Genomic DNA, 21,619 nt, shown 5'->3' on the forward strand with positions numbered 1-21,619 from the left:
TGTGGCTATTAATTTTATCATAATTGGTTGTTACTAGAATTCTTCACACCACTAAATTTAAATAGACTGGACTGTCATTGCTCAGCTGACCTTCACAACATGTTTTGAATAAAAGCCGAATATTTTCAATTTTCTAATCCTCTGGCACTATGCTCAAATCCAGGGAAAATTGATACTTAAGAGTCTTTCCAATTTCTTCTCCCACTTCCTTAATTAACGTTGGATGCATTTCATCTGATTGTAGTGTTTTAACAAGCTTAAGTACCAATGGATTACCTAATACTTCCTCCTTATCAATTTGAAACCCTTCTAGTGACTGAATTTCCTCCTTTGTCACATGGCCTTGGCAGCTTCTGCCTCATAAGCAAAGAGAGATGCCAAATGTTCATTTAACAATTCAGCCGTGCCTCTTGCCTCTCAGTATAAACACCCTTTTAGTCAGTAATTGGCCCTACAGTTCCTTTTACCATCCTTTTATGATTGATGTGCTCATATAAGACTTTGGGTTTTCCCTTGATGTAATCTGCTAGTCTTTTTTCATAATCCCTCTTTTCCTCTCATGTCGTTTTCTTTAACTCTGTTATGAGCTTTATATTTTCAGCTTGATTGTCAGCTGTATTTACTATCTGATAACTGTCAGAGTACACTTTTTTCCCCTCTAACATAATTTCAATATCTTTGATGTCCTCTGAACTGTAGAGTATCCTTTTAAGAGACTATATGTTGACTTTACCTGAACCATCTCCTTTTTGAAGGTAGCCCATTGTTCAACTACTATTTTCCCCCATCAAACTTTGGTTCCAGTCTATCTGGGTCAGCTCTGTCCTTATCCACAGCATGATGGTACAGTGATTAGCACTGCTGCCTCACAGTGCTAGAGACCTGGGTTTAATTCCCACCTCAGGCAACTGTCTGCATGGAGTTTGCACATTCTCCTTGTGTCTACATGGGTGTGCTCTGGTTTCATCCTACAGTCCAAAGATGTGCAGGTTAGGTGAATTGGCCATGCTAAATTTCCTGTAGTGTTAGGTGTAGGAGAATGGGTCTGGGTGGGTTGGTCTTCAGAGGGTCGATGTGGACTTGTTGGGCCGAAGGGCCTGTTTCCATACTGTAAGTAATCTAATCTAATCTTATCCTAATAAATCAGCTCTCAGCCAGTTGAATGTTCTTACTATGGATTGACCGATGTAATTTTGTATCATTACCCTAAACCTTATAATACAATGATGATTGTTCCTAAATGATCCTCCATGATAACTTGAACTACTTGTCCCCCACCCCCATCATTCTCATGAACTAGGTCTAACAGTCTCCTTTCTTGCAGGACTGGGCACATCTCTGCTATAGGAAATCTTCCTCAGCACAATCAAAGAGTGCTTGCTCCTTGCTGTCTCTTATATTATCACAGCCCCTGTTGATATACAGATAATCAAAGTCCCTCACAATAGCTACTTTATGATGTTTACACCTCTGTATAATTTCCTTGCAGATTTGTTTCCCTATATCCTTGCCACTAGCTGGTGGTCATTAAATTTCACCAAACAATAGAATTGCACCTTTGTTTGCTGAAGACCTTACGAAAAGGCTGAGATGAATCATCCACTTGCCACTTCTGGCTGAAGATGAATGCAAATACATTAGCCTTGCTTTTTGCACTGACACTGAGAATGGACATATTTCTGGAGCCTCTATTTCCTGTTAGTTGTTTAATTGACAACTGGATGTGGCAGGACTGCAAAGCTTAAATCCATTGGTTGTGGGATTGTTTAGCCCTGTCTATTGCACATTACTTCCATTATTTGGTTTGCAAATAATCCTGTGTTTTAGCTTCACCTCATTTTTCGAAATGCCTGCTGCTACTCCTGGCATGCTTTTCTGCCCTCTACAATGAACCAGGATTGGTCCACTGGCTTGATGGCAATAATAGAGCAGGGGAAATGTCAGGCCATGAAGATACAGATTGTGTTAAAGTGCGATTTTGCTGCTGCTGATGGCTCACTGAGCCTCACAGGCACCCAGTCTTCAATTGCTAGATCTGCACGAAGTCTGTCCCATTTTGCGCAGTGATAGTGCCAAACACTATGATGTTAAAGTATTCTCAAGATGAAGATCAGACTTCATTTCCACAGGACCATGCAATGGCCATCGTACTGATATTATCATGGACTGATGCATCTGCGATTGGTAACTTTATGAGGGCAAGGTCAATTAGATTGTTCCCTTTATTGTTGGACTCATAACTTGCATTAGACTCAGTCAAGCAGTTATGTCCTTTAGACTTGGTCATCTCAGACATTCAAGTTGCTATTAAGCCACTTGTGCTGAAGGACACCATAGAATCAAAGTTGTACAGCACAGAAACAGACCCTTTGGTCCAGCCTATCCATTCCGACCAGATATCCCAACCCAATCTAGTCCCATCTGCCAGCACCCAGCCCATATCCCTCCAAACCCTTCCTATTCATATACCCATCCAAATGCCTTTTAAATGTTGCAATTGTACTAGCTTCCACCACTTCCTCTGACAGCTCATTCCATACACGTACCACCCTGTGTGTGAAAAAGTTCCCCCTTAGGTCTCTTTTATATCTTTCCCCTCTCACCCTAAACCCATACCCTCTAGTTCTAGACTCCCCTACCACAGGGAAAAGACTTTGTCTATTTATCTTATCCATGCCCCTCATGATTGTGTAAACCTCTACAAGGTCACCCCTCAGGCTCCAACACTCCAAGGAAAACAGCCCCAGCCTGTTCAGCCTCTTCTATAGTTCAAATCCTCCAACTCTGGCAACATCCTTGTAAATCTTTTCTGAACCCTTTCAAGTTTCGCAACATCTTTCCGATAGGAAGAAGACCAGAATTGCACACAATATTCCAGCAGTGGCCTAATCAATGTCCCGTACAGCCGCAACATGACCTCTCAACTCCTGTACTCAATACTCTGACCAATAAAAGAAAGCATACCAAACACCTTCTTCACTATCCTATCTACTTGAGACTCCACTTTCAAGGAATTATGAACTTGTGCTCCAAGATGTCTTGGAAGTACAAGAACCTTACCATTAAGTATATAAGTCCTGCTAAGATTTGCTTTCCCAAAATGCAGCACCATCTACCACTGGCTCATCTGATCAAGATCCTGTTGTAATCTGAGGTAACCCTCTTCGCTGTCCACAACACCTCCAATTTTGATGTCATCTGCAAACTTACTAATTGTACCTCTTATGCTCGCATCCAAATCATTTATATAAATGACAAAAAGAAGTGGACCCAGCACCGATCCTTGTGGCACTCCACTGGTCACAGGCCTCCAGTCTGAAAAACAACCCTCCACCACCACCCTCTGTCTTCTACCTTTGAGCCAGTTCTGTATCCAAATGGCTAGTTCTCCCTGTATTCCGTGAGATCTAACCTTGCTAAGCAGGCGCCAAAGTCACCCATGCAGAATACTTCCTGCGTCCTTCTCCTCAGTACTTCCTTCAAGTAATGTTCAACGTGGAGGAGCACTGATTCATCAGTTGAGGAGGGTTCAGTTGGTTGTCTTGCTGATGTTTGATTACCCATCGGGGTTTGACCAGTGATGACATAGCACATACTCCGGAATGGTGATGATGATATTGTCTGGTTCATTGTTTGTAAGGTACGATTCCATGAGAATAACGATGGCATGCTGTTGCTAGACTAGTCAGTAGGACAGCTATCTCTCAGTTTTGGCCCGGGTCTTGAGAAGTTGGCAAGGAGGATTTTGCAGGGTTGACAGGGCTGTGCTTCCCATAGCTTTTTCTGATGCCTGTATTGATGCAAGTGGTCTGGATGGTTTCAAACTTTGCTTCAGACTCCAAAAGTAAGTAAGGACAGTCTTAACAACAATAAGCCAATTAGCAAATGCACTCTGTATGGTTCTCAGGAACAATGTGCTTGTAATATGAATTAGTTTAAAATCAATAACAAGAACATGGCCTCTAACAATTGAGTCAAACCCTGAATTTAGACCACTAAAATTGATACTGGGAAGGAAAAAGACTACCCCATTGCATAGGAAAATTATATTCTTTCTAGTGCATCACATGTTTGTAAACAAACAAGAAAGTGCATCAATTGCATATTCCATTGTTATATCCCCTTTAATTTTTAATCCTTCTTTAATCAATAGCCATCTGCTGAGCCAAAAGCCAAACTATTTTTGGAGCCTAGCCAAGCATTCATATTGACTACAGCTGTCTAAAAATAAATTCCAGCTACGTTACCTGAAAATTTCCATTTCAGGCTAACCAGTGGAGTGAACAGGTATAGACATTGCTTTTCATTTACAAATGCAGGGATTTTTGTTTAACAGCCAGACTTATCAGACAATTCAAACAGCAAAATCTAACAGCAGAAACTGATGGGGCACTTTTAGTGAAAGCATTATCAACATTTAATTAATATAATGCGAGAATTAAACAAAAATATTCGCTTATAATTCCAATCATCTGGGAATTAATTAAGGCAACTAATGAATATTCATCATTATTATTTAAAAGAAATGAGTATGGTCACAACAAGTGACTGTGTGTAACTGTTTTAAATTAATTTGATGTTGATTTAGAAAATTGTCTCTTTTTGGTGCCAGATGTAGAACTGAGTGCACTGTGCAAAAATAAAAAAAATACTCAATAGCACAGCAATTAATACACAGCTGTAGTGAGAACGAATTGGGATGCTAATGATGCCATGGAGTCCCTTGAGAAGGTAGCACCTCTGTCTCCAGGACAGAAGGTCCAGGTCCATGTCCTAGTTGCCCCTGAGGTGTGTCATAACATATCTGAAGAGTTTGATTTAAATAATGAAGCAAAGGTGTATACGGACATTCAGTTGTTACCTAAAGTACACTAGCAGTGAAGAGAAGGTCAGCTACATCCTTCTGTGGTCATGAGATTTAAGATTCAATTCTTTTAACAGCTGAGCATTTGCTGAAGACAGCAACAAGATTCTTGAATGATTCAGCACCCTTTGTCAGCCAAGGTCTAGTCATCGGATCTACCAGTGTGAATTTAAATGCCTCAGACAGGAATTAAGAGAGCTTATTGACAACTTTGTAGCAAGACTAAAAACACACACACAAAATGTAAATTCAAAGACAGAGCTGAAAAGTTGATGGACCAATTAATTTGCGGTTCTACACACACCCTGAGGTACAAAAGGCCCTATCTGGAAAAGATAAACTTACAACATCACAGTTATATACACTGCCAGAGCACTCAGAGCAAAGAACAAACAGATAAAAGCATTGACAACTCAAATGAATATTGTTCGGAAAGGCAGCAATATTGAGCAGTAAAACAGAAATAAGGGAATGTACTCCAAATAGAGAGAAAGTTAATTAGGTGTATGGAGGACTACATGAATTCATATAGAGAAAGAAATGTGCTGTATGCATATGGATTGAACTTCAGAGCTTGTGGAAAGACCAATCATAGGGAAATGATGTGCAAAACAAAGCAAGAAGACAGTAGATGAATCACCAGAGTAAGCACAGAATGAAGTGCTGGAAAATAGTCTATTGTTGCTGATGATTTTGAGGGCACATAACAACTGGACAACTGCATGAAATGTCTGGGTATGACATTTCCTAGAGAACAGAAATTCTCACAACCATTCAGATCAGGAAGAGGTTGAGAAATAAGTCCACTTTCATAAGTCTAAATGTGAAGACTGATAACAGATCAATGACTAACTGTGTAGACCAGATCCAAAGATCTAGCCTGAAAATTTGGTCGAAAATAATTATGCAAGGAATCAAAAAAAGTCATGCCAATAGCATATTGGGGATCTTAGATACAACAGCTGGGAATAACCTAAATTAGAGAGATATCCTGCATTCTTGTATTATCTGTAAACAATGAGGAAATAATTTCATGCATGAATGTTCCAAGAGCCACATTCACAGATGCATCAGAGAGTCAAATGAAGCATAATGGGATCAGCCTAAACTATTTCCTTTGTCCAAGGCAACCTTGCTAGAATTAAACCAATAGAGTTCTCAACTTCCCAAATTTAAAATATAATTATTTCAAACATCTGGCAACCAAAAGACAACGAGAACACCTTTTTGTTATTCAATGATAAAGATTGTACAATGCATGATACACTCAGAAAATGTGCGTTAATGTTCATCTCAATTTACAGGACAGATTGTTTTGATGAACCACTGCATTAAGACATATCCACAACCACGTTACAGCACAGCATCTAATCGTGTCATTTGAAGATGTCTAAATATTTTATCTTTTTACTCTTTAGCAAGTTCCTGACTTTCCAAAAGGCTTTTCATAGAGGAGGTGAACTGTCTAAGAAAGTATTTCTTTTAGAGATTTCAAAGTCCACATTAGCACATAACAATAGTATGGAGGAAGAAATCCAATGATTCTATGCTCCTCACACCAGGAAACCTGACCTTCTCAAAGATACTTGTCCATTTTTACACATCTTCCCAACCTGCAAGAAGGTCAGATAAACATATTGTGGATCAGTAAGGCAGCAAAAATGAATTTGTCTTTCAGCACAAAACTGGGACCAAGTTGCTGATGAATGCAAGCCACAAGAATGGTGAATGTGAGAATTTAAATAATCACTGTGGATCGGAGATATATTAACCTTTTGGTCACAGCATTTTGATTTTTAAGCAAGTATGTTATATACATTCTTTACTCCAAAAGTGAGTGAGTTTCTGTACGGTGCTGAGGGGGAGCTACATTACTAGTCATGTTCTTATTTAACTTGGATCTTAAACTCTTATTTCTTTTCCTCTGTGTCTACTGCAGGGAGTGATGATCCCATGGCAACTGGCTGGAGAAAAGAAGAGTGGCTTGACATAACATCCCTCAAACATACAGTCAGAAATAAATTAACCAGTCAGTTGTCTCAATAATATTTGTAGGAGTTTGTTTTATTTGCGTGGCTCCTGTATCTATAGTTATAGACAATGAACAATTGTTATATCAAGTGCAAAAGGATGGTTCGGAGATATCCTCTCAGTTGCTTCACTTCCATTGTTTCTGGACTTACTTCAGGTGTCAGGTGATTTCTGAGTTAAATGATGATCGAACTGCACTGCCTTCTAAAATTCCAATTTAAAATAATTATCTTCACAAATTAGGCCTGAACTGACTGAAATGTATAATTTAATATATAATACTGTTGAATCGGCAGAGCAATGTAATTTAATCCTTGAAACACTTAAATAAAGTGATATGGATCCATAACACTGTTCTAATAACACCTATTATTGCAATGTTAAAACCATCACTTTACATTTTCCAATATATAAATAGGCTTAGATTTCTTGCTTGAAGCACGAGATTAGAAGAATTGTGTAACATAATTAACTGCACTTTTAAATCAATTAGGGAGTAAATTTAATCTTTGCAGTGTCATGGGAGATGGTTCCATGGAAGTTGATTCTGCTGTAGCGGGGGTGCACACTACACTGGCAGCTGCATCTGACTGTATCCATCTGGTGTGCCATCCCTTGTGTAAGGACCTCACATCTCAAAACCCGACTGGCTGAGGTGATGCCCACTGCCCAAGTTTGGAACAGGCAGGTCTATTGTACCAATTTGTACATCATTCAAGAACTTTACATACTTAGCTGCAAGAGGCGCCTGTAAGAGTCAAGCTTATAACTTGCAGATAACTTGCAGTACTTTCCAAGGACTTCAACTATTGCAACATGTCTGGAAGAAATGTGATGGTTTTGTGGTGACTATGGATAAGGAACACAGTGTTGCAAAATCTTCAAAGGGAGAGCAGGCGATTTGGCAACTCTTTCACACAAAGGGCAGAAAATACTCCCACCAGCACGAAATGAGGCCGATATGGAAATTTAATTGCGAGGGAGGTGAAAAGTCAGGATTAAAAGTGAGAACTTATCTTCTGCTTTATCTTCAAATCAAGAACATTTGCCTCAAATATACTGTGAATTGAAGTACAATTATCCATATTGGCAAAATGAATAAACAATAAGCATGTTATCTTGGTGGTGAGAGTTTGCAGAACTTTTAGATGCAGAGGGATCTGGGTGTTCTCATGAAGGTACAGCAAGTAACTTGGAAAATTAATAGAATGCCTTCATTTTGAAACATGGAAAATAAGACCAGGAATAGATTATTCAGCCCTTCGAGACTGCACTGTTATTTATTTAATCTGATTGTTGTTGATCATTCTGGTATTTTTATTTTGAGGAGAATTGAATACAAAAGTTGGGGGGGTTATCTTTCAGTTCTACAGGGCACTGATAAGACCACACCTGGAGTACAGAGCACAGTAGTGGTCACCTTATTTTAGGAAGTATGCAAATTCATTGGACGCAGTTCAGAGAAGGTTTACTAGATTAATATTGGAAATGGATAGATTGTCCTATGGGGAAAGATTGGACATGGTAGGCATGTATCTGCTGGAGTTTAGAATTAACTTGTTTGAGACATAATCTTGAATGATGTTGATGGGGTAAATGTGGGCAGGATGTTTCACTTCACTTTATGGGAGAATCTTGAACTAGGGGTAAGCATTTAACAGTCAGGGGTCACCACAGATGAAGCAAATACTTTTCTCTCAGTGTATTCTGAGTCTTTGAAACTTTCTCCCGAAAGATATGGAACGAGCTGCCAGATGAAGTGGTGGCGGCTAGTACAATTGCAACATTTAAAAGGCATCTGGGTGGGTATATGAATAGGAAGGGTTTGGAGGGATATGGGCTGGGTGCTGACAGGTGGGATTAGATTGGGTGGGATATCTGGTCGGCATGGACAAGTTGGACTGAAGAGTCTGTTTCCATGCTGTACAGCTCTGTGTAGTATACGCCTTTTGGCCCATTGATTTTGCACCATCAAAAACTACTCTAAATCTATGCCAGTCACACTTTTCACACTTGACTTTTTAAAAGTTGTGAGGTTTCTTGCTTCAACGACCCTTCCAGGCCGTGCATTCCAGACCCCTACCATCCTTTGGGTGAAAATCCTGATTTTTCAAATTCCCTCTAAACTTCCTGTCTTTCATCTTAAAATTATGCCTCTTGTTATTGAACCTTCATCCAAAGGGGACAGTGGCTTTCTATGCACCCTGTCTAGACCCCTCATAACCTTACATACGTCAATCAACCCCTCTCAACCTTCTCTCTTTTTATTCATTCACAGGAAGTGGGTGTCACTGACTGAGTCAGCATTTATTGACCATCCCTAATGGCCCAGAGGGCAGTTGAGTCGATCACATTGCTGTGGGTGTGGAGTCACATGTGAGCCAGACCTGTTTAGGATAGCAGTTTCCTTCCCCAAAGGACCAGATGGGTATTCCCAAGAATTGGCAATGGATTTGTGGTAAACTCTTAATTTTAGATTGTTAGATTAAATTCAAATTCCACCATATACCATGGCAGGATTTGAGCCCAGGTCCACAAAGCATTACTTGGGTCTCTGGATGAACAGACCAGTGGTGGTACCAATATCATGGAATTATATTCCCAACTGGTATCCCTATACACTATGATCTGCAGCACTTCAAGAAGGCACTTCATCGCCAGGTCGACCAGAGGTGAGTAATAAATGCTGACTGAGACAGAGAAACCCACATCCCATAAACAAAAAAGAAGTGGACTGTTCTTCAACTGACACAAATTTCTCAACATGAATTGCTTCCCACAAAACCAGTCCTCAAGTTCTATTTGGTGCTGAGGATGTAAACTCAATCCCCTGCCTGTGGAACTGTCACTCGCACATATACATTGCTTAGTTCCCTGTGAGAGTCACATTGCATGAATACACAGTGTCACTCTTTTGGGTTGCAGGAGGTCATCTATCCTTTCATAATATTGGACCTGGTTTTGTTTACGGACCACAAAGCTGCTAATCTCTGCCACAAACTATGTTCTTGGTGAAATGGGAGTATCTGCCATTGCCATCAATGGAAAACAGGACTTCTGTGCTGCTTCCAGGCAATGTAGAGGGGAACACACACAGAGGAAACCTGACACTCTGAATAGTTAAAGTGTTAAAATCATCCCCCTCTGTCCACGCATCAATGAATTTAATACACGCCATGACATCGAACAATTCTTCCGTCGCCTCCGACTCCGAGCTTACTTTCACAATCAGGACTCCCGCCCACCTTCCGAGGACCCCTTCACCCACCTCCAACACACTGCATCCACCTGGACACCCCGTGCTGGCCTATTACCTGCCCTCGACCTCTTCATTTCCAACTGCCGCCGGGACATTAACCGCCTCAACCTGTCGACCCCCGTCCCCCACTCCAACCTCTCACCCTCACAACGCGCAGCCCTCCAATCCCTCTGCTCTAATCCCAACCTCACCATTAAGCCAGCGGATAAAGGGGGCGCAGTGGTAGTCTGGCGCACTGACCTCTACACCGCTGAAGCCAAACGCCAACTCGAGGACACCTCTTCCTACTGCCCCCTCGACCATGACCCCACCCCCATCACCAAACCATCATCTCCCAGACCATACAGAACCTCATCACCTCAGGAGATCTCCCACCCACAGCTTCCAACCTCATAGTCCGGGAACCCCGCACTGCCCGGTTCTACCTCCTTCCCAAGATCCACAAGCCAGACCACCCTGGCCGACCCATTGTCTCAGCATGCTCCTGCCCCACTGAACTCATCTCTACCTACCTCGACACTGTCCTATCCCCCTAGTCCAGAAACTCCCCACATACGTTCGAGACACCACCCACGCCCTCCACCTCCTCCAAGACTTCCGTTTCCCCGGCCCCCAATGCCTCATCTTCACCATGGATATCCAATCCCTCTACACCTCCATCCGCCATGACCAGGGCCTCCAAGCCCTCCGTTTTTTTCCTCTCCAGACGTCCCAACAGTACCCTTCCACTGACACTCTCATTCGTTTGGCCGAACTGGTCCTCACCCTTAACAATTTCTCCTTTGAATCCTCCCACTTCCTCCAGACCAAAGGCATAGCCCTGGGCACACGTATGGGCCCCAGCTATGCCTGTCTCTTTGTTGGCTATGTAGAACAGTTGATCTTCCGTAATTACACCGGCACCACTCCCCACCTCTTCCTCCGTTACATTGATGACTGCATTGGCGTCACCTCGTGCTCCCGTGAGGAGGTTGAGCAATTCATCAACTTCACCAACACATTCCATCCTGACCTTAAATTTACCTGGACCATCTCTGACACCTCCCTCCCCTTCCTGGACCTCTCCATCTCCATTAGTGATGACCGACTTGATACTGACATTTTTTACAAACCCACCGACTCCCACAGCTACCTGGATTACATCTCTTCCCACCCTACCTCTTGCAAAAATGCCATCCCGTATTCCCAATTTCTCCGCCTCCGCCGTATCTGCTCCCAGGAGGACCAGTTCCACCATAGAACACACCAAATGGCCTCCTTCTTTAGAGACCACAATTTCCCTTCCCACGTGGTTAAAGATGCCCTTCAACGCATCTCGTCCACATCCCGCACCTCCACCCTCAGACTCCACCCCTCCAACCGTAACAAGGACAGAACGCCCCTGGTGCTCACCTTCCACCCTACAAACCTTGACATCAACCAAATCATCCACCGACATTTCCGCCACCTCCAAAAATACCCCACCACCAGGGATATATTTCCCTCCCCACCCCTTTTCGCCTTCCGCAAAGACCGTTCCCTCCGTGACTACCTGGTCAAGTCCACACCCCCCTACGAGCCACCCTCCCATCCTGGCACTTTCCCCTGCCACCGCAGGAACTGTAAAACCTGTGCCCACACCTCCTCCCTCACCTCTATCCAAGGCCCCAAAGGAGCCTTCCACATCCATCAAAGTTTTGCCTGCACATCCACTAGTATCATTTATTGTATCCGTTGCTCCCGATGTGGTCTCCTCTACACTGGGGAGACTGGGCACCTCCTAGCAGAGCGCTTTAGGGAACATCTCCGAGACACCCGCACCAATCAACCAAACTGCCCCGTGGCCCAACATTTCAACTCCCACTCCCACTCTGCTGAGGACATGGAGGTCCTGGGCCTCCTTCACCGCCAGTCCCTCGCCACCAGACGCCTGGTGGAAGAACGCCTCATCTTCCGCCTCGGAACACTTCAACCCCAGGACATCAAAGTGGACTTCAACAGCTTCCTCATTTCCCCTTCCCCCACCTCATCCTAGTTTCAAACTTCCAGCTCAGCACTGTCTTCTTGACTTGTCCGGACTTGTCCGACCTGCCTATCTCCTTTTCGACCTATCCACTCCACCCTCTCCTCCTTGACCTATCACCTTCATCTCCTCCCCCACTCACCCATTGTACTCTATGCTACTCTCTCCCCACCCCCACCCTCCTCTAGCTTATCTCTCCATGCTTCAGGCTCTCTGCCTTTATTCCTGATGAAGGGCTTTTGCCCGAAACGTCGATTTCGCTGCTCCTTGGATGCTGCCTGAACTGCTGTGCTCTTCCAGCACCACTAATCCAGTAGTTAAAGTGTTGGTCATTGTATGATTGCCTGTGGTTTGTGACCTAGCTCTAAGAGAAAGCCCAGGTCACTTCTGGACCCAGTGATTGGATACTCTGCAGAAATATATCCTCAGGCTGTGAAAGCATAGCTCATATTTCAGGTGTACATTGTAACAGAAATGGATGGTGTTCAGTGGATGATGACTCTCTGAAATAGAAGCCCAGCATCTTTTGGCAGCAATGTGGGCTGCCTGGAAATTCTGCTCGTGCTCCCAGCCTCTTGGTGTCCATGGTTATCAACATTCTCCTGTATGGCTTCCCTTGCTCCTTATCTGTAACAGTACTGCTCTCTGATCTCACCTCTTGGTAAACTGGTAAATAAACCATCCTCTGTCCTTAGTCTGACTGCAGTTCAGTCTTGCCTGCTGAGTAACCACATACAGATCCCAATGCTATACTGATTTTGACCACCAACCTGTTGGCCTCCTCCATCGCCAGACCATGGCAACACGACGCCTGGAGGAAGAGCGCCTCATCTTCCGCTTAGGAACCCTCCAACCACAAGGGATGAATGCAGATTTCTCCAGCTTCCTCATTTCCCCTCCACCCACCTTATCTCAGTCCCAACCCTCGGACTCAGCACCGCTTACATGGAAAACAAAGAATTAATGCATGATGGATAATTGGATAATACCTCAGTAACTTTTAAGTTTCAGCTAAATGATTGAGTCATCTTTTAAAGAAAACTATAGATACTGTCTTGGATATTTTAACCAGACAAGAGAATGGATCTCATTGCTGAGAAATATTAGAGGAGGTAAGTTTGCAGTGCCCAAGGAACACATTGCAGTGTGCAGTGAATAATTGTTGCACTGAAATGGCTACGTCCATGGTCTAATGGAAATTGAACTTCATAGTAAGGGGATGTTTAGTGGGAAATTCATTAAAACAATCAGTGCCATGATCCCAATAGACCAGAAGAGCAAACCAAGTGTTTGTGTTCTAATAAAGGGTAATTTACAACTTAAAACATTAATTATTTCTTTTTCCACATATGCTGCCTGACCTCAGAATTATCGAATTGTTAGAGTACAGAAGGAGGCCATTTGGCCCATTATCCTGAATATTTCCTGTCTTAAAACCAAAAGTTGGGGTACATATCAAGAAGCACAACATATAAACATAAAGAAGTGGTTATCCGATACTTTGCGGACTAGCCAGACTACATCAACAACAGTTTTGGTCTTACAGAACTAGGATAATGCTCTAAGAACAGACAGGTTGCAGAAGATTTCTTTTCTTGCACGTACCTGGACAAATGCACAAATGTCAAATGTCAAACATTCAGCACAATTTATTCCATCTAAGAAAAGGGTGATGATTGATTGGCAACTCATTTCTAAGTTACTGAGACGTTGCCATGAGAAAACCTGGGAAAAGGAATTCTGGTCGGAGAAACAATTTCCTGAGTACGCTCATTAAGAAACAATTTAAAATAATCAGTCAAGTATGTAACCTGGTTAGAAGTGACATACATTCATACACAGGGACCTCTGCAAACAAAGGGTATATGTTCAAGTCTTGCATGTTTTTCAAATTACTTAGGAGCTTGGGGAGCTCAAAGCCTCGTTCTTTTTTATAAGGAATTTTATCCAAAACAAACCACACATGATCCTCATAACAGGGGAGAAATTGATATAAACCAGTGAAACAAAAAGAATTCAAGGCAAATTGACAGGTCACTTCACAACTTGATGCAGGGTGTAAATTGGGCTGCTTGCTCACCATGGGGCCCATTCTTGCTACTGCTAAAGACCAGTTAAAGCATTCTCCTGTGTGTATGTAAAATTCAAATCCGTATACTTGATTTTTGGAATCAATGCCAGGAGGCTGTTACTCTGGCGAAAACTTAATAGATAAGTATTGCCATTTCTTTTACAACTCATTTTAAAAATAATAATAAGGTGAGTCACAACCTCATTTGCCGTTGGAGATAATCTGTTCCAGATAATGTTTTTATGACCTTGGTAATGCAATCAACGTCTTTGTACTTTAAATATTCATTAACAATTTAACATCCTCAGCTACAATGATTTCATAATAAACATTTTTCCACTGTATCTTGTAATAATGTACTAGTATAATATGCTATTAATTTTTTCATACAATTGCTGAAAGATACTTTAGAGCTTTAATTATAATATAATTTAAAAATAAGATTAATGCTTTAACAATATTATTTTTTTCACTGATGAATTGATAAGAGATTTGTAGCATTCCATCAATACACTTAGCTTTCTTTAAATTAAGGTCCTATAAATCTGCACAGGTAGAATCCTTGTTTCCCTCATATGCATTTCACATTATTTACTTAAAAGATTAATCCCTTCTCCTTACTCAAAATTCTGCATGTATCTTCTGAATCTTAGACACTTCTAGGTTGTCTAAGAGTTGTAAGAGTTAAATATCAGTGCAGAGTAATGATCAGAATCTCAACAATCGTTTAGTCACAGATATCCTGTGACCGGGAATATAATTTCTGTCCCTGTGTGACTTTACATTGACTTATTTTTTTCTGTCATGGTATATACTTTGTGATGATGCTGTAGCTTTAAGAGGTGCATTTTGTCCTGTTTTCTTTTGATGAATGGTTTTAAGGAATAGATATGGAGTTGGCTAGTGAAGGCCCATAAAGCAAACAGCTTGAGAAGCTTTGGTTTTTTTTAAATGTTGGAACAATAGAAGCAGCCTGAGTGGGTGTGGCCAGCTTGCACAGAGCAGGATTTCTAGTTTTTTAGCTTTTAGATTCAGCAGACACTTAGAGTTTTGAAGAAGTAGAACCCATTTTTTCCCCTCTTTTGGCTATAGCCAGAAGCTGGGTCTTTTTACCTACTGCAGGTGTTGCATGTGAGAAAAATCTGTTTTCTGAATTTGTCTTTTTGCCAAAAGATGTGTTTATGGGATGTTCCTATATTGGAACATTTAATTAGTAATAGTTACTGTATCTATTATTCTGTTAAATTTTCCAATAGAGTTAAAGCCTTCTAAGGTTTTCCTTCTTTTGTTGTATTTTAGCTCTAGTGTTTCAATAAATTCCACTTTGCATAATGTTGAGTAGTTTGACCAATCACATTGCATCTGGAACACAACACTGTCATTTGCCTTTAAAAGAAGAACAGTTAGTATCTTAAAATATTTTGAGGGGGTATGTTCTGGTCACTAACAAATTGATAAGGTGGATAGTTTAAATATGTTTCCTCTTGCCCTGGAGTCTAGAGCTACAGGACACTTTAAGAAAAAAGTCTCCCTTCTAATACAGGAATGAGGAGCTTTTATTTTCTCTCAGTCTATGAAATTCTCATCTCCAGAGAGCTGAAGAGTAGTGCCATTGAATTAATTCAATGCAGAGTTTGAATTTTGATGGGCAAAGGAGTCAAGGACTGTGAGGGAGCAGTCAAGCAGATGGGGTTCGGGCCATAACTGGATCAATCATGAACTTACCAATGGCAGACAATGCTTGTAGGACTATTAGGCTTCATCTTGTTCCTAAGTCCTATGCTCTATATGGGGTGAAAAATCATAAAATGGTCATGCGCCTTTATGTGGTCAGAGCAGGAGAACAATAATGCTCACTCTGAAAATCTAAAGATTATGACAGAAGTTTTGACCCTGATTAAGTTCATGGCAGTTTATTTTGGAGTTCTAAGGGCTAAACTTACTTGACCATTGAACTAGTCTCCTTTGCACAGCAGCAGCTCATTTGAATGATGGGGGAAACATCAGACTATCATTCTCGGTACCAGCTGACCATAGCAGTTTGCCTTGTCTGGCTTTAAAAAGTTGAAATCCAGCTACCTTAAACAATTACCTTAAATACTTACCTGTTGGGGCTTCCAGATAATATTAAGTCCTCCTACCGACACCCTATAATTAGCAATATGAACCAGTGATGTTTTTGCCACTTTTCGCACATTTATAAACTTATTTTATTCAAACTGAGATGTTTGTCTGAAGTCTTTAGAGATTGTGACAGGAACAGTAATGAGTACTGGTGGACACATAACAGAAAAAGGTCCTTCAGGATTAATTTTCAGGCATGGTGGCTCAGTGGTTAGACCTGCTACCTCACAGCACCAGTGTCCCAGGTTCAATTCCAGCCTCGGGTGACTGTTAGTGTGGAGTTTGCACATTATCCCTGTGTCTGCATGGGTTTCGTCCGGGTGCTCTGGTTTCCTCCCACAATCCAAAGATGTGCGGGTGAGGTGAATTGGCCATGCTAAATTGCCCATAGTGTTAGGTGCATTAGTTGGAGGAAGATGGGTCTGGGTGGGTTACTCTTTAGAGGGTCGGTGCAGACGTGTTGGGCCGAAGGGCCTGTTTCCACACTGTAGGGAATCTAATCTAATCTTGCATATAGTGCAGTTCATAATAAGATTTGGCATGGCTGATGCACTTTCCAAGGGAGAGTTATTCTGTAGATGAATGCAAATCTATAACATATTATTTTGGATCATTATTCTATTTCTTTATTCAATAAATGTATTTGGCAGTTTATAGCTTCAGCTACATTCCAGTGATGCACTTATTCTCAACAAAGAGATTGCATTAATTTTCTGTGCCATCCCTGGTCATGCCAAATTACTTAGATATTGGGATGGTAAAGCTTCTTCAGCAAATAGGGATTGAGAGCTTATGTTTGTTATCAACTCAAAAAAGAAGATCCTAGTATAAATATCTAAAAATGTAACACAGTTAACCACGTAAATATCATTCTCCCTGGGTTTAAATGGGTAGAACCCTGCCTTCCAGTGATAGATCACTTCATCCTGTTCCTGTTAATGAGTGAGATTTGGTGTCCACTGGTCAGTGTTATCCCGAGTACGATAGATATCCCAAGAAATGGATTAAGTTCTGCACTTTCATCACCATTGGAAACTAATCTAACTCCCAAAGAGATTCCAATTACCTCCACCCTGCCATGGATACTCAAAAAATGTTGATTTTATTAAATCCAAAATATTTTATTAAAAAAATGAAAGAAATCCAGTTTACATTCAGTGAAATCAATCCATTTTACTGATAATGTGTTACTACAGAAAATCAATATGTCAAATGCATTATGGATTTTCTATTATACTTATAATGTTTTGTGTTATAGTGGATTAGTATGCTTTGCCTCAGGGAACTGAGGTTGATTGCAGCCCAGGCAAATGGAATGTGTTACTTTCCCTGAGGCTACACAAAATGAATTTTATCAACTTAAATCCAATTCATTGTAGGTGTGAGTCCACAGTACAAAGTGGACTATCAATTAATTTTACATCTTAGGCCAGCTGTGCATCAGTTTTTAGGACATTTCCCTTGAAATTACAAGATTTGAGTTAAAAGGAACCTGGACTGAGCCAGAGGTGTGGTAACGTACAAAGCTACAAGCTAGGTGCTGGAACATGAGACTCGAATGAGCAGCAAGGATTTGTTTACTGATGTACACATAATGGGCTGAATATCCTCTTTCTGTGCTGTAACCTTCCCGAAATATGGCGACCAGAACTGTACACAATATTCCAAGGGCAGCATTTTGTATAGTTGCAGTATGACATTACGGCTCCGGAACTCAATCCCTCTACCAATAAAACCTAACCCAGCGTATGCCTTCTTAACAACACTATCAACCTGGGTGGCGACATTCAGGGATCTATGTACATGGACTCCAGGACTCCTGTGCACATCCACACTACCAAGAACCTTTCCATTGACCCAGTATTCTGCTTTCGTGTTATTCTTCCCAAAGTGAATCACCTCACATTTATCTGCTTTGAACTCCATTTGCCACCTCTCAGCCCAATACTGCAGTTTATCCAAGTCCTCCTGCAACCTGCAACATTCTTCCACACTGTCCACTACTCCACCAACTTTAGTGGCATATGCAAACTTACTAACCCATCCACCGATGCCTGCGTCTAAGACATTTATAAAAATGACAAACAGCAGTGGTCCCAATCGGATCCTTGTGGCACACCACTTGTAACTAGACGCTAGGCTGAATATTTTCCAATAACCAGCACTCGCTACCTACTTTCAGAAAGCCAGTTTTTCATCCAAACTGCTGAAACACCCTCAGTCCCATGCCTCTGCATTTTCTCCAACAGCCTATCATGTGAAACCTTATCAAAAGCTTTATTGAAGCCCATATACAATATGGCAACTGCCCTACCCTCGTCCACATGCTTGGTCATCTTCTCAAAAAACTCAATGAGGTTTGTGAGACATGACCTATCCTTGACAGAACCATGTTGACTATCTGTAATCAAATTGTTGTTTAGTAGATGATTATAAATCTATCTCTTATAAATTTTTCCAAAATTTCTTCCTACAACAGACGTAAGGCTCACTGGTCTTTAATTACCTGGGTCATCTCTACTGCCCTTCCTGAACAAGGGCACAACAGTTGCAATCCTCCAATCCTCTGGTACTAAACCTATAAACAATGATGACTAAAGATCAAAGTCAAAGCCTCTGCCATCACCTCCCGAGCTTCCCATAGAATCCTCAGTTAAATCCCGTCCGACCCTGGGGACTTGTCTGTTTTCACACCTTTTAGAATTGATAACACTTCCTCCTTACTAACTTCAATCATTTCTAGGATTATAAATTACAAAACGTTAGCATCCAAGTTCAACAAGTAATAGGGAAGGCAAATGGAACGTTGGTCTTGATTTCAAAGGAAATGGAATATAAAATATAAAAGTGGGGATATCTTGCTAGAACTAGTTAGATGGCAACAGATCTCACCTGGAATACAAATTTTGGATCCTTCATCCAAGGAAAGATATGCTGGCATTGGAGTCAGTCCAGGGAAGGTTCATTAAATTGATCCTGGACATAGTGGGGCTATCTTTTGAGGTGAGGTTGAGTAGATTGGGCCTGTACTTGCTGGACGTTCAGAATAAGAAACATAAAAGGTTCTTAGGGGACTTGATGGGTTAGATGCAGAAAAGTTGGTCTCCTTTTTGAGTGAGTCTAGAACCAGAGTAAGGTGTCACCCATTTAAAACAGAGATGAGGAGGAATTTCTTCTCTCAGAGGGTAGTGAATCTGTCGAAATCTTTACCACAGAGGGCTGTCAAGTCCGTGTCTATCAGTATTTTCAAGGCAGAGATAGACAGATTTCTAACCAGCAAGTGCATGAAGACTTATGGGGAAAAGGCAAGAAAGTGGAATTGAGGATAGTGGAGTAGACCTGAAGGGCTGATTGGCCTATGCCAGCTTCTATGTCTCATAGTTTTCTAAGATCTGGAGGTGGTATCCTATTGGCAAAAAGCTAGAAGATAGTTCAGTAATAAGACTGGTAGTTTTAGGGTGGGATCTAGGATTTTAAAAAGGAGGCTCTTTCAGAGTCCTTAATTTCTTTTGAAACATTAGTTGGACCATTTAAACCATCTAGGGTGCCCTGATAGAGCATGATGTGGACACTGATGTCTTACACTTCCACCACTCCATTTTGCATTGAATTAAAGAGGTGGGGAAGATCAATTTATAAGATCACAGATTAATAAAAGAAAGGGAAACAAAGGACTTGCATGTATAAAGCACTTTTCAGACTCATTGGATGCCGTACAGTGCTGTACAGCCAATGAAGTAATTTTTCAATCATACTCCGAGTTGTGATGTAGGAAACATGACAGCTAATTTATATGCAGCAAACTTCTACAAACAGCAAAATAATTAAGTGCAGAGAGAAGGCCAAGGAAAGGGAAATCAAAGGGATAGATGGGAATGTGGAAATTCAGAGCACAAACACATTAGTCCTGATTGAATTTATCGTGCAGATAGGCTTGATGGAACAAATGGGTTATTACTGTTCTTAATTCATGGTGGTATATTGGGTAATGTACATTGGACAGGACATTGGAAATGCCTCCAAAAGACCATAAAACACAGAAGTCATCCTTCAACCCATCAGGTCCACTCTACCATTCAAAGATATCATGCTGATTTAATAATCTTCCACTTTCAGGCTTATTCCCAAAGCAGAATCCCACTGAATGTCATTCCATTGACATAATTTTTTTACAAGAGACCCATATTGGAACTAAAGAAGCAGGTTACTAATCCTCTCTTGGCAACCTGTGAAATTTCAATCATTTTACATTTTATACAAGATTTGTTAAAATCTTGCACGGCATGAATCAACGGAGACTGATGAACTTTCTGGAATTGGTAATCAAAAGATAGTGTCACCAGACAACATTCAGAATCAGAACAGAATGTGCTTTATTGTTCAATTCAATTACAATGGAAAGAACTGGGAAAGAAAAACAAGGAAGAAGTAATCAAGAGAACACTTCATTATGGGTACAAAATTGTAAACAAATTCTCTGTGGTTATAGGTCATGTGATTCAATTACACATTAGTTTGGTTTGGGAACAAGATCAACGTGAACTAGTTGATCTGAAGGGTGTGTTTCCATGGTGTGTGACTCCATGACTCTCTGAAGCTATAGAACTTGGGGAAATAAACAATGACATCTTGAAAAATGCCCATATTACAGAGGAGGAGGTGCTGGACATGTTAAAATGCATAAAGGTGGAAAAACTCCAAGCCCTGATCAGTTGTGCACTAGAACTCTGTGGGAAGCTAGGGAAGTGATTGCTGGGCCCCTTGCTGAGATATTTGTATCATCGACAGTCACAGATGAGGTGTCAGAAGATTGGAGGTTGGCTAACATAGTGCCACTATTTAAGAAAGGTGGGGTGTAAAGAAAAGCCAGGGATCTATAGACCCGTGAGCCTGACATCAGTGGTGGGTTAAGCTGTTGGAAGTGATCCTGAGGGACAGGAATTACATGTATTTGGAAAGGCAAGGATTTATTAAGGATAGTCAATATGGCTTTGTGCGTGGGAAATCATGTCCTATTAACTTAATTGAGTTTTTTTGAAGAAGTAATGAAAAGGATTGATGAAGGCAGAGCAGTGCACATGATCTATATGGACTTCAATAAGGCATTTGAAAACGTTCCACATGTAGACTGGTTAGCAAGGTTAGATCACATGGGATACACGGAAAACTAGCCATTTGAATACAGAGCTGGCTCAACGATAGGGGACAGAGGGTAGTGGTGGACGGTTGCCTTTCAGACTAGAGGCCTGTAACCAGTGGAGTGCCACA

Source organism: Chiloscyllium punctatum, chromosome 5 (assembly GCF_047496795.1).
Source record: "Chiloscyllium punctatum isolate Juve2018m chromosome 5, sChiPun1.3, whole genome shotgun sequence".
Classification (NCBI taxonomy): Eukaryota; Metazoa; Chordata; class Chondrichthyes; order Orectolobiformes; family Hemiscylliidae; genus Chiloscyllium; species Chiloscyllium punctatum.